The sequence below is a fragment of the Pezoporus wallicus genome, unplaced genomic scaffold, assembly GCF_028554395.1.
Source record: "Pezoporus wallicus isolate ANWC-B61680 ecotype Strahan unplaced genomic scaffold, APGP_CSIRO_Pwel_v1 contig_2144, whole genome shotgun sequence".
Classification (NCBI taxonomy): domain Eukaryota; kingdom Metazoa; phylum Chordata; class Aves; order Psittaciformes; family Psittacidae; genus Pezoporus; species Pezoporus wallicus.
The window spans coordinates 457392-472146 of NW_026640952.1; the positions used below are offsets into that span (position 1 = coordinate 457392).

General features: G+C 36.8%; 1 protein-coding gene across 1 annotated transcript in view; it reads left to right on the plus strand.

The window, feature by feature from the left end:
* SIPA1L1 (signal induced proliferation associated 1 like 1) overlaps positions 1 to 14755 on the plus strand; it is a 203727-nt gene that overhangs the window by 18719 nt on the left and 170253 nt on the right. The window contains exon 2 of the mRNA XM_057421358.1: positions 2232 to 2334. The gene's annotated coding sequence lies outside the window, so the exon portion shown is untranslated. The remainder of the gene's footprint in view (positions 1 to 2231; positions 2335 to 14755) is intronic.

Consider the following 14755-nt stretch of genomic DNA (forward strand, 5'->3'; position numbering starts at 1 on the left):
TGGCTAGAAATATTTGACTTGCAGCCTAAGCCAGTCTTTAGTTAGAGAGGGAGGTTTCATATATGTGGGGATTATGCAAAAACTGCTGTCACCCTTTTATTCTAGGACAGTGGTATACCAGACAAACATGTAAGATATGCCTTGGCTGGAATAGGTGCATTAAGTTGGCTCACTTTTTTTGCTAAGAATGTTGAATCTGGAGATCTCACTGTTTGTATTTCTGTTTCAGTATATACCAGATGCAGGTTTATGGAAACTAAACTTGCTTTAAAGCAACTATAGGAAAGGTGAATGTCCTGTTTTTATTTAGTCTCTAGCTTCTCAACTGGCAAATTTGAAGGAAAAATTCTAGCAAATGTAAATGATTTTAGTTTATCTCCACACCCTCAGAAAAAGCCTCAAAAACCATGTAATGCCACCCTCCCTCTCAGAAAGCTGGAAGGAAAGTGGAGAAATTCCTGGTAAAATGCTTTCCTTATCTTGACAATTGTACAGAGTGGTAGTGCTGCTCTTCCTGTGCCCATTTGCTTGTAGAAGGTTCAGTGTGCCTCATTGATGGCATGTACAGTGCTCTTACCATGGAGTGCCTGGAGAGGCATATCCCAGGCTGTGATATGCCTCTTGCCAAAAGTAATGCATCAGCCTGGATTGAGCTGAGTGCTTTCCCTTTACATGATGCATGAAACTGTAAGGGATGCCTGTGTTTACAGTTCTTACGCTTGATCATAAATTTGTGTTCTTAGTTGCTTGTGACTTTATCAGACTGATCAAAAATTGCTCAAGCAAATGGAATTCTTCCAGTGCTGAGGAGCTGAAGGTGCTAGTGGGGCACTAGTATTTTTTTTTTTCTGCAAACGCAATGTAAGGTTCTGTGGGCAGGTAGTCAGCATTGCTGATAGATTTTTATTTAGGCTGATGCTTTTGAGAAGTTGTGTAAGATTGCTTTGGTTGATGAGTTTCATCCTTTCTTGACAATTGTTTCTATTTTCACTAGTGGGAAAATATATGATACCAAGTACTAGCTTCATTAATCTGTTTTTGTGCATAAAATGGAGGCTGTTTTTGAAAGTTAAATTCCACTTTGCATAATTACATCCCATGCTAAGCAAGTGGATCAAACAGTCATTAACTGAACCATTGACTAATGGCCACTGGTAGAGGAGAGAAATTAATGGGCAGAAGGGGTCTGCTGCTGTTGAACTCCAGACCCTGTACCAGGTTGCCTTTTGGTTTGTAGCCTTTTCCAAGAAAAAATGCTACTGATTTGGCATACTGCTTTATAGTGTGGCTACTGATCACTGCATCTCCTGAAAGGTACGCCTTAATGCTAGCTTGCAGAAAAGTGGAAGTAAAATCTGACGTTGGCACATGTGCTCCAGGTATAACATTTCCATATTTTTAAATTGAAGCTAATAACAAATGTTATTAATGCTTGCAATTTTTGTATTTTATTGTGATTATGACTGTCAGTTAACTTGCATGTTAGAAGTTTCTTGGCTGTATACATTTGCAGGCACATAAATGTTTCATTTTTAGAATTTGATGATTTGCAGGTTCTGGTCATATATAAAAGGGAAATTGAGTTACAAAACTTGAAGTAAGCCAGTGCATCTAAAGCTACTGCTGTACCACTGCTGGCAGACATTACTAAAGGTCCCATTCAGTATCAGAGGAAGGGGGAGAGAAACCACCCACCACCAAGCACAAAACCATGCGTTATTTCTGCTAACGAACATACGGATCTGGCAAGTTCTCTTGCCATCTTAAGGTATCTGTTCCTGTAGCAGAACCAAGTGGTTTAGGGCTGAGTTACTCCAGTGCTTGTTGCTGTTATTATTATGGGATGTGAATGGGTGATATTTCAGCAGCACGAGTTGAAACTGGTGGCTCAGGTGAAGGGTGATCTTGCCAAAAGGGATTTTTTTTTTTTGTTTTAAACAAATTGCACCAATTGATTCCTTTTGTATAACTGAAGGAATATTGAAGCATATGGTGCATCCATAATTGAACTTGCCATGTACTTTAATTCAGTTTCAGTTCCCTCTGTGGATTGGTCAATTGCTTGTATAGTTCCAGATGTAAAATTTTTCTCGATAAGTCTTTTACAAAAGAACAAGTTTAAAGTACATACTTTGGAGGAAAAAGGGATTTTTATTTTTTTTAATGTATGTCTGTGTGTGTCATGATGCTGTTTCCGTAAGATCACATCTCAAAATTTTGATGTATTTTAGGTGAAAACCATTCTTTGGACAGGACCAGATAATAACTCTAACAGGAATAAAAATCTGAAGAATTCTGTGAACCTACAGCTCTCTAAAGGAATTGATGAGCGGGGTAAGAATTCACTTATCTTGCATAAACCTTACCCTTGTGGATATTTGGCTACTGTAATACAGAATATGCCACTTCCTGCTACATAAATGGAAAAAACAAAGGCAGTTATGAAGGGTGAAGACAGCAGCCACATTCAGTCTTCCTCTTTGCTAGTATAAGACAAAGTATCATCATTCTGAATACTTAAACCTGAAAATGGTACTGGCAGGCGTGAAGTCTTTTACACAGTACAGATACACGGTGGCAGAATGTAAAGTTTGGTGAGGGAAAGATGAATTGTTTGGTGTCTGTTTACTTCAAAATGTAAGAACAAAGTGAAGTGCTGTGTTGGCTATGAAATTGGGGGAAGTAGAGCATTTTTTTTAAACTGGCTTTAGTATATGGGTGTCATGACTCAAGAACTTAAGGGAGTTGCTCTGGGTTTGGAATACTCTAAAATGCATGCATGTCATTTGAATTTAATATCTGACAATAAAAAAAAGAGCTTTTCAAAGTTTTGCCTGATAATTTTTTTTGGCAAGCAGTAGAAAGCTCACATTGTAAAGAAGCTTGAACAGAAAAAGGCTGACAGCGAAGCTTCTTGTTTCTTCTGAAGATCTATCTGACAGTGTATAGTTAAACTGTACTGGATTTTTCTCTTATCCTCTTGACTTCTTTAGCTTCATAGCTATAGGTGATTCATTGTAACAGCTTCTGACCTTCTGTTCTTGGGAGCTCTATGTTGTTAATGGACCAAAAGCAGAATGGCTTTTTAAAAAATACATTGTGGGAATTTAGAGTGTTCTTGATGGACAGGAAGGATAATCCTGTGGCAGAATTGACTTACTATAGTGACTTTCCACTTTGAAGCTTTTATTTGTACCAAAGAAAATGTAGTTCCTGCAGTGCAGTGCGAACATGGATTTAGCTTAATTTTTCTTTTTAAACATGAAGAATTTCTGTGCTTGACATGATGGAGCAGGGGGAAAGTAATTTGCCTGTGTGCAGGTGGATCTTTTTCCTGTTTCCTAAAACAAGGACAGCTGAGGGAAGAGTAAAGGTCATTTGAATATACTCACTGCTGTTACAGATAAGCTAACAATAATTTAGGTCCTCTTTGCTCCTTGCAGATTAGAAAATTACTGAAAATGTTAATAATGTTTTCCTTAGTGCCTTATTTTGAGGAGTACTTAGATTCTTCAGCACAATGAGTTCAGTTATTCTTCCCTAAATTGTTTATACTTCGTCTTTAATTGCAGTTTGGGCCATTTTTGATAGAAGGTTATTTTGTGAATTTATAAGCTTCTTAGGGAATCACTACTTAAGATGAACTATATGGAGTTACCCCTTGTTAATCTATTGCATACCAAACGGCCCTCTTTTCTGAATGTTAGCCAGTCTCCAAAGGAGCAATGCATGGTTAAAATAGAATATAGTTGTGTTGGGGCTTTTGTTTGTTTCTCTTGTTTGGTTGTTGGTTTTGTTTTGCTTAACCTCGTATAAGCACCTAAGACTGAAATGTGTTAAAGTGCTGGTTTTGGAAGCTGAGATTTCATTCACTTTCCTCTGTAGTTTTGATGTTGACAAATGTGTCTCCCAAATCTGACAGCCTAGGAAGGGGACTTGCAACTTAATGTAATATGATGAGCTAGGGTGATGTGTGTGTCAGATCTGTACCTGAAACTGCATTATGACTGGCCTTTTTTACTGCTAGATTTTGCTTCTAGGCCTCCCTCCCGGGTATGTCACTGCTGTACAAGTCATTGAGTTTGTCCTCTGCCTCATACATGCTTGCACAATTCAGAAGGCAGGAGAGAGGCAAGAAGCTGCAGCAGAAGATTTGCTCATCAAACCACATCCTAAAAATAATGTGGTGATTTTAGGTGTCTCTGGGTTGCCTTCTCTGAAGACCAGCAAAGCTAGTAAATGTTTTTAATGAGCAGCATACAGAACTGCAAAAGGAAATCGCTTATCTGAAAATCTGAAAGTTGGTATAACTTTTATTTGTCAAACAAAAACCATAGGTTATAAAAAATGCAACCTCGGGGGTATAGTGCAGCTGTTGTCTCATTCTGAGAGAATTCACAGCCACAATTTTTCTGTAATTCTCTTGGTTTTATATCCTTCTGCAGTGAGAATGTTAATTGAGGCTGCTGTGGGTCATTTTGGACACTAGAAACTGGGATAAGACAGTCTCTTTCTTCACACAATACACAGCTGTTGGATAAGAATAATCTACTTACTTTTTAAACTGTACTTGAAATCTAAAGGTGACAGAGTCCTTGGTTTTCCCTTCATTTTTTTCCCCTTTTTCACCCTTCACTGGGAGTGCATCACTCCTTTCATTTGTGAGTACAGTTTGGAGGTGGGGGATCAACCCACCTAAACATCATCAGTAATCTGAGGTATTTATGAATTTTCTGCATGTTCCTTAATGAAACTTACTGTTCTGTTTTTTCTTTTGTTCTCCTTCTTCAAATCTGTATTACAACAGCATGGGTGTCACTGCAATCTTTGTGTCAGATTGCTTCTGTGAGTGCATTCCAACAGGTGTGTTGTTTTTGTTTTCCTGGCGTTTATTTTGCAATTTACTAGGAGCATAATGCTTTATATCTGTATTTCAGTCTAGTTCGAACAAGTTTAGCTCAAGTAGTGGTTGAGTTGTGGTTTTGATGGAATGCTTGTTCGGCAGGCTTTGTCTGTAAGTGCTTTGGTGTTTTCAGCACATATTTTGGGGCAGCCATAATGCAGTTGCATAATCTTAAACTATGTGTTTTACAAATAGCAGATGTTCATAAGGATTGAATGCAAGCCTTGAGCAGTTGAAGAATTTGGTGCATGATCATGTCAGCATCTCAGGCTTTATTTAAAAAAACTGTTTTTTTTAATCCATTACATGTGTAGTTCAACCTAATACGAATCTTCTGATGATGCAGTAATGTGTGGGATTTGTTTCAGGTTTTTAGGGGCTCCTTACTGAAGTGTCTTGTACAGCTTGAGTTGCTAGTCTGTGGTTTCAGGTGACTCATTTGTGATCCTTGTGACATTCCACCCTCTATTCTGCCCCAAATGGTGGCCAGGAAACTTTGTTTTAATAGGGGAGAGTTCTGATCACATTCAGGAAATGCTGAATATTGTAAACACTGAAAAATGAGAGAACCACACTTGTTTTGATGATCTGAGAGTGACTTAGATGCTTATTGTTTGAAACTGTTTTACATGTGGCAGTTTTGGGGCCTGTTAAATCTAAGACTTAAATACTGCTAAAGCTGTACATAACAGCTCTCCTCTCCCCTGTTTTTTAAATTCTTACTATGAGGTTAAAAATGTAAGAAATGCTGTATTGCAAGCAGTTATTTTTAGTTTTCTGCTAGCTTCAGGACTGCCAGTGCTGCAGATGACAGATTTGGGGCGTTATATTAATAAGTGCCTGAGCCTCAATGAATTCACTTCTTGACTCAAACTATAATCCTGACCTTGATGATGTCCTGTGATCACAATTATATATTGTGGAGAAGAAAGTTGCTTTTAAATTTCTTGTTAAATTCTGATTATTGAGATGTCACCAATCCTTGAATACCATAGATGACTTTTTCCTGCTTGTGTTCATGATTTTAGCTGTTGCTTTTTTAGTTCTTCCAAGGCTGTAATTGTCCTTAATTTTTGTTTGTATGAAATCTGATTGTTTGTCACTTTTTCTCTAGTCTCTCTATTATCTTTGAACAATGTGAGTGACAAACAGTAGTCAAGAACAACGATGGTAGATTGTATGTAGCAGTGATTTCTGTTTTGTTTTCCTTTCTAAAGTATCCCAATTCTTTTCACTTGCCTTTTGAAAGTGGAAAGCTGATATTTTCAGTGAATTATCCATAGTGACTTCAGTTGTTTTTTTAACTTCCTGAAGGCTTAACAAATGTGAAGCCTGATAATATGTAGATTCACTTGAGGTTATTTTTTCCCTTCCTTTTAAATTTGTTGGCAGTGGATTTGATTTCACAATCAGCCTGTCACTGTGTAAAGCTTCTGTAGCTATTCACAGAATCTTTCAGACAAGATTCTTCTGACTAATCTGAGAATCTCACACTGTTTAGCTTTGCAAAGCTTATAAAAGTTTCTGTATCTGTCAGTTTGCTTCATGTTGCTGAGCATGGGTCAAAGTGGAGATCCTTGAGAAAGCTGATCATTGCAACATCCTATTCCCTATTTCATTTTATTTTATTTTATTATCCTTTGGTCATAATTTAAAAAAATCTCACTGCTTCTGCTATCTCCCCCTTCATGTTTATTGCTGCGTTATAATTTCCAGCTAATTTGTTATTCTTTCAGCCTTTGAGAACTTGGTTTCTTTAAGACCCTTCAATGAGAGATCTTGCTGTTCTTTTTAACTTCTGTGTATATTCTTGAACTTTTTGGATATATCACATTGAATAGTTTTGGATGCTAAAACCATCTTAAATGGCTGGGCCACTCTTTCTGGAAACCAGGGTGCTTTACTATGTACATTATTGTAACGAAATTATGATGTTTTTCTTTGAACAGGCAAGCAAAGTAAGATGAATATAAAAAGTATCTCTAGCGGAGCCAAAAGGCACACCTTGTAGTTGTGGCAATAGCATGAGATAACTCTGAATGCGTTTTAACCTGTTTCGTTATGCTGCCTCAGTTTCATTATACTGCCCAGGCTGCTGCACAGTAGAACTGGAAATATTTGAAAGACACACGTTCCCTGCCAGTTGTGAGGCAACCACACCCTGGCTTGTTTGCTCTTATGAAGGTGCATTTTTAATACTGTAAACAGTTCCTTGTGGTTGCTGTGTAATAAGCTGATTTAATGAAGTTTTTGAAAGGAGCACATACTGTAAATCATAGCTTTACTTAACAGGTTCTTTTGTTTGAACACTTTGAACTGTTGAATAAAATGTGTGGCTGCAATTAAGTTTAACCATGTATGTAGTACTGTGATACAGCTGAGGCAACTCTTTGTGTCTGTTCCTTGTACTCAGGTGGTGGGGAAGTCTCCCAGGGTGCTGTGTTCCCCAAACCTTCCTCCTCACCCTCACTGACTGGGTAAATCAATATCCTCCAAGTTTACAGGCACATTTTAGACTTGCCAGTTCTCCAGTAACTGGCTTGGGTCCCAGTAGCTGGTCAGAGCTGTGCTACTGTAGAGAGGTGCCTAGTATGAGTGTTTTGAGAGCCAGTATGGTAATGTGAAATAGTAATTTGCAATTGATTTTTGAGCTGTCTGAGAGGCATCATGTTGGATTTCACTTAGCAAGGGGAAGATGCTTAGAATAATTATACTCTGTTTGCCTTTAGAAGTATTTCTATAAGACTAATATAAAACATGAAAAAGGAAATCTATTGGTTGGCCTCTAGGGTTGCAAAACTTCAAATATGCTTGTGAAGTAGTACATGAGTGAAGTTGTTTCTGATAGTGTCTCGAGTGATACATGTTAATTCTCAAGTGATGTTCTGAGAAGTCACAATCCTAATGTAATTAGTGTTTTGTGGATGATAATGCTTGTGTAAGTTAATTTTGCTTTTGAAAATTAATTGCAATTACAGAATGATGCTCTGTGATAAGTATGTTCTCTTGTGTTGCACAAAAAGTAATTATGTGACTGCAAGATAAACCAGACAAATCCTCCCAAGATTTGTGTTGGTATCCACAAAGAGAAAATCCTCCTTTTTTGAACTTGTTCTTGGACATGAAATCATGGTAATACTGGGGATACTGGATACTTTTACCTAAGAATGACTTTATTTTGTGGTCGCTGGCTGCATTGCTTTCTACCAAAGCATCTAGTCTTTTATTTCTGGGTGCGTCTATAGTTAAAAGTAGTGCCTGATGGTGAAAATGCATACGTTGATCTCTCAAAGTGTGCCCTCAAAACATAATTATTGCTCAGTAATAGACTAAGGAAATCTTTTATAGTGTAACAGTGCTTTTTCCATTGTTGTATAGGTTCCCATGGAATTTAACAGTCTTGTTACCTTGAAATGAATTCAGATATCCCAAATCATTGTTGCAGATGGTCAGCAAGCATACATTTTTATTTAAGTTTTTCTGCTGCTTAAGGAATCAGTGAAACTTTTTTTGTTGGCAGCTCAAGTGCTAAAACACAGAATGGCATTTTCCATAAAAATGTACCAGATCATACAACTGCTGTGCAGTGATCAAATAGTTTTGTCTGAAGTGTGAGGAAGATGGGAAATGAACTAAACATGTTGTTCTGTGCACTTGGATGCCTTCAGTTTACCTGCTTTATGCTTTTGATTACTGCTTGTCCTTTACTACTTTCTATATTCCATACCAAGGTAGGTCCTGGGACTCTGCTGTAGTTCAGCAGCAGTTCTAAGAATCTGCCTTGGCTTTCATAGATAAGATGGTTTACAGGTAAAATAAATTTACGTACAGTACTTGAAGATTTTAGTATTATGAAGGTGGGGAAAACAAAAAAATTCCAAAACCCTGCCTAAAAGCTTTTATGGGTAAATTTCCACAAGCAAATACTCACTTTCTTGTGTCTTTTATTTTGAAATTGATGCTTATAGGGTTCTTTTATTTATTGCTACTGACCTTCTCTGCTGATGCTAGTTGTTAGTCATGACAACTTCTGTACAGTGTGGACTGCAGGCTGACCATAAACTGCAAGCTGATCATAAGGAACTGAAGATAACCTGTGAATTGACTGCTGTAAGGAACTGAAATTAATCTGTGAACTACTTCATCCAGGAAGTTAATAATGGTCCCTCCAAATTACCTGGCTGCCATTGTTACTTGAAATGGAGCAGTTTTGGGTAATCTGGGAGAATATGAAATTTAGGAAATTACATGCTATTTCTAGATTTGAGCAAAGCTCTACTGTCGTTCATGTATATTTATATATTTGCATATGTATGCATATTTTATTCAGAAAAACCCCTACCTTCTCTGTTCTATAAAGAAGAGTACTACTTTCTGCTATTTATTTCTTGTTAATTGTTGGGGGAGGAAGTAGAGAGTGTGATATGACTAACCTACATTGCAACTATAGTATTAATTATTTTTTATACTGACTCTTCACTGATAAAAGAACAACTTAAATGTATTTGTTGTAATTAGCTGATGTAAGTAATTACATTCTCATTACACTTCTATGATAATCTGAGTTTTAAAAACAGAAGCAGTATTATTTCAGTATGCCATGTTACTGTGTGTAATAGGCTATAATAAAACAAAACTAATTTTGAAACTATATTCAAGAAGACTTTTCTTCACACTTGGAGTTTTGTGTGCCAGTAAAGAAATTCTAGCAAGTTTTTTGTTAGTTAATGGATTTGGCAATAAAAATGTCTTGAAATTAATTCTAGGAATCTGAGGCATCCTTGACACATTCAAGAAAACAAATATAATGTACGTACAGTTTAATTGTAGATGAGATCAAGCCTCACTAGCTTACGCGGTCATGGCAGTTGACACTATATGGGGTTTAGCGCTGGAGCTGAATCGAATCTCTGTGGGCTGCCTGGTGCAGAACAGTGTATTTATTTAATGAAGGGCTCTATTTCTGAACTTCCCTTGGCAAGCTGCAGTTGGCTATTGAGGTTGAAAGATTTAGTGTAGGATTTTAATTTTCTAAACCAATGTACAAAATTTTAGGGATAGCTTGTAAGATTCTAAAATTGGGAAGTTGCTAAAACAGAAGATAGTGCTTTTGACTAAAACGTATTTGAAGTAGTCCACTGATGAAAAAATTATAAATATCTAAAAATCATAAAACTGAAAGCCTCCTTAGCATACGTGACTCTGCCAGTGAAGATAAAGTCAGGAGCAGGTCTGTTTGACGTTTCAGGGTTTCACCTGTGTACTGTACTAAGCCTTACTGACACATTAAGAAAAAGTAGCATTGTATTCTTGGATTTCTGGATAGGTTTCATTATCAGAAGGGTTTAAAAGCAAAGCTTTGTCGTTATGACCGATTAATGTACAGTGCTGTCCTGCCAAAGATTGTTATAGTTTTGGTTATACTCTATAACAAATTATGTTGAGATCAATACTGGTAGTAAGAATTCTAATTTTAGACTTGTTTCATTTTTTTCAGAGTTTGCATTTCTGAGGTAAGTGAACTTTTTATTTGAAACTTTCTTCACTTTTTCTTATTTCTGAGGGACAATTTTCAAACATATCTTTTGAGTATGAAGTAGGTGAATGCTGTGTTATAGTGACTTTTATTTACGATGGTACACTTGTAAATTGACTAATGTCTTACCTTGTGTTTTGCAATATATGTTAGTGACTTTTCATTGAATTCTTAAAGTATAATTCAAAAGCAGAAAGCTTATCTTGGGGGGCGGGGGGGAAGGAAGGGGGAAAGAGTGTTACCACCTTTTGAAATCCACTTGTTTCTACAGCATAATTTCATGCAAATATACAAATGTTTAAAAAAGGAAGTTTTGAGTTGATGACAGTTTTATATGGATAATGAGCAGAAGACTGTTTTATTGCATTGTACAACTGCGGTGGCCATGAACGTGTGCATTGAACTTTTATTTATTGCTCTAATTTATAAGTGCCCACTTTCTCTTTGTGGAGACACAGGCTGATATTTTGTATGATAAGTATTTTTACTGTGTAGAGTAGGGGTAGAAGATCTTTTAGAGCCAAATAGTGTGATCCAGCTTCATTTACCTTATAGGTGCATAAAAAACAGCTATGAAGTTTAAACCACAAAGGCAATAATCAAAGAGAATTTATTTTTCCTCCCAGTTCCTAGAAGAATGGTAGAAACAAGCAATACAGAACAACTTGAGAACTTAGTTCCTGTACTAAACATTATTCCACCAAGACTGGCTTCTGCATTATTGTAATAATACGTATTATTATAATCGTACATAACCATGTATTTTTATGTATGTGTATATGTATCTTTCAGAGTGCTTATGGTCTTCATACTCTACAAAAAGAGTTGCTGGATACTGTATGTTTACTGTCATGCCTGGTTAATAAACCTATTTCATCGAATAAGTCCATTTGTTCCTGAAAAGTGTCTGGTTATAGAAATCTGAGTAAGAAAGTTTATCTGATAGCTTGAGCTATGAATTAGGCTTGCAGCTGCATGGAAGTCCTGGATTTCAGGAAATCAGCTTTTGAGGAATTGAAGGCGGTATGTCTCTTCCCATATTTAATGGTTCTATTCCCTGCTACTAGTGGTCCTATCAGAAGTATGTTACTCTGCAGAAGATATGCTGTAAAACGTTTATCACTTCATACGCATCTATAAAGGACAAACTCAATGGACAGACCTCCGGTACTGTTCTTTTTATCCTTTTTATGAACCAGTCTTTCCTTCTGCTCAAGATACAATTCCTCATCTGTTTCCAATGTCAAAGTATAGACAAAGAGCTTTGAAACCAGCAATTACTTCAAGGCGTGTGAGAGAAATATCTTGCTTTGGAATCATCAGTCTGTTTTTGCTCATGCTCGCTGTGTTTATTGTATCTTCTCCATTCTTTAGTGTTGTTTTTTTTTCCAGTGAAAAATAGGGCAGGGTAACACAAACACCATTTTAAAGTTATTTATTTTGAGTTACAAGGCCTGAAGACTTTGTTACTCAGCAAGTGAAATTAATTTTCAGAGTATGGATTCTGATGTTTGCGTACGTCTTATATACTAGGCTTCAGTTTGGGGTAATATTGTATTGGCTTCAGTCCCCATGTAGCACAGAGCTGCTTTGTGAGGAGCACTGACTTCTTTGTAGCCTGCCAAAAAGTGTATGTGGGTTGGCGGCACAAATGCCATCCTTTGGATGGAATTTTTTGATGCCAGGATTAAGCCACAGAAAGTGGAAGGAAAAAACAACAATGCTGAATCTGTTAAAGTTAGTCCCTCAGTATATATATAGTGAAAAATAAAAGCCAACGGTTGCTTGATGGGTGTTTCTTAACATTTAGACACCATAATATTTTCCAAAGCATTTTGAATTGTGGGTGGTATCTTTCAAAAATAAAACAAAATTAAACATTTCAGTAAGTCTGCTGAGTAAGCATTAAATATTGAAAGTAAAAATTACCTAGTTCTTTTAAGTTCTTTGCCTTCTGTCTTCAACTAGAATTTTGGAGTTACCAGGTGCTTTGCAGTTCGGTATTTGGTTTGCTACCTCAAGAGGGAATAGTACTAAAGTCACCATGTTCCTTGATCCAAGTTTTGTGGTAGCTGTATAAGGCTCTTAAAGTTTGTGAGCACAAAAGGCAGGGTGAAGGGCAAGTCATGTAAGTTATTTCATGAATGCAGTGGGATTCGAAATGGCTGAGAATATAATGTTTTCATTAAATATCCCATTTCCTACTACATAGTTTTCTAGCACAGATACTGATTTCCCTCGTGGTGGAAACACATTGTTCTGAAACCACAAGCAAAAAAGTAATTCAGCTAAAATTTCACAAAGAGTTCTAAAATTAGAAACCTGTATTGAAGGTGAGCTTTGGTCCGTGTAGCAGGTTGCAGAACTGAGTCCTGAAATTCTCTAAATGTACATCATGTTCAAAAGGCAACTCCCACAGTGCATGCAGTTGGAGAATGTTCTGTGTAGTTTTGGTTTCAGCCAAAGGTAAAACAGGGTCCCATGCCTCACCATAAGGTTGAGGCTTTTATCAAAGAGGCAACCTAAAATTGCACTGCTGCTACAGAATTTCTTTCTGCTGAAGTGTTATACTTTCCTTCCTTGGAATAGTATTGTTAGATTGGCATATAGACAGTTAATCACACCAGGTCATGGATCTGAGCAGGCTTTGTTTTTTTGGCTACTTTTATTTTTTTGCCTCTCAGTCAGAGTAGCAAAGTGATCCAACTTGCTGCTTACTACATACTAGTGTGGACACAAGGGAGGTCTGAAATTGTGTGGCTGAGACAGAGCATCTTCTGCCAACCAGTGCAGTGCTGGGTAGTCCTAATGCAGTTGTGAAATTTCAGTATTTTGCTTCTTGTGGTGTTACAGAAATTCGCTTTTGCACATCTTAATATGATCAGCCATGTAAAGCTTAATGAGCTCAACTGTGTTCTGAAATCTTTTTAAAAAACTTCCAAATTCTGAATCACTCTCTTCCTTCCTTCCTTCCTTTTTATCCTTTACAGAAACAATCAGAACTATTTTCTACAGTTTTGTTGTATCTGACCAGTATTTTCTGTATCTGACCAGTATTTTCAGAAAGCAGAGAATTATGATAGGTTGGTGTTCTGTGGTGTTTTTTTTAATATAACAAATCTGCAAGACAAGAAAACACTATTGCCTGATAGGGCTTGTTCAATTAAAGTAAAAAATAAAAATAAGAAGTTTGTTTTCATTTTAAATAGCAATAAAGCGTATCAGCTCAAAAGAGCTCTTTGTGCTGGTTACAGTGTATTTTTGAGGGAATGTATTCAAGTAAATGTCATATAAAGGAGCTATCAAAATCACAATTGGTTTCAAAAAGTACACAGCATTTTCTGAGTATTCAATTCATTGTTTTCTTGTTTGGTATTTTGTTTGCTATGCCTTCATAAAAGATTACTATATTGTGCCTTAACTAGATGTTGTTTTTTATAAAATGCATTGTGTAACTTGTTTGTTCCTTGGCTTCCTTCTGCGTAGGATGTCCTGTATTTGTTTACATCTGTGGATTGCTATACTTTCTCATCAATGTTGTGATTACTATTGCATTTAATATTTTCACACTTTTATGGTGAAAAGATTTGACAGCGAGTTGTTGGACTGTTCATCACAGATGTTTTGAAAAGAGAGCTCAACTAAAACCAGTGGTAAATGTGAAATTAGCAAATATTTCTGAAATGAGTAGTGTGTTAGACTGGGGGATGTTCAGATTGGGTGCACATTGGCTGCAGAAAGAGAGGTGTGAAGCAGACACAGTCACAACATGTAAGTATTGTTAAGAGAAGGAGACTCTTGTGTAGGGGCTTTGTGTGACCGTGTTAGGGTTAGGGTGCAACAGTGTTCTGGCAATTCTGGATGTGTATCCTCCTCCTTTCCTGTTTGTACTTCTGGAAAAAAAAAAAATAAACCATGCTGTTCAGTAGAGCTTCTTCTAGGCTTCAAGTATGCCCGTTTGGAAAGTAAAAGTGGCAGAATATCTCTGGATTTGTGTCAGTTTCTTTATTCCTTGCTTCCAAGTAGGTGGTTATCAGGAAATCTTACAGTCCTGAGTCTGTTAGAGATAAGAGGAAAGAAAGAGTGCTGGAAAACAATTTTAAATCACTTACGTGAAATTTAACTTGAGATTCTGCTTTAGAAAAAAGGCCATATGCTGAAAAATGTCAACACATGTTCATAGGAATGAGTAATTGTGAAGTGGAACTTGACTTAGCTCCCTTACTGTTCATATTCATTTAAAAATCCCTTAAGATTACTTTTTCTAAGGTAAATTGCTGATGTTTGTTTGTCCAGTCCCTTAGATAACTAAATCT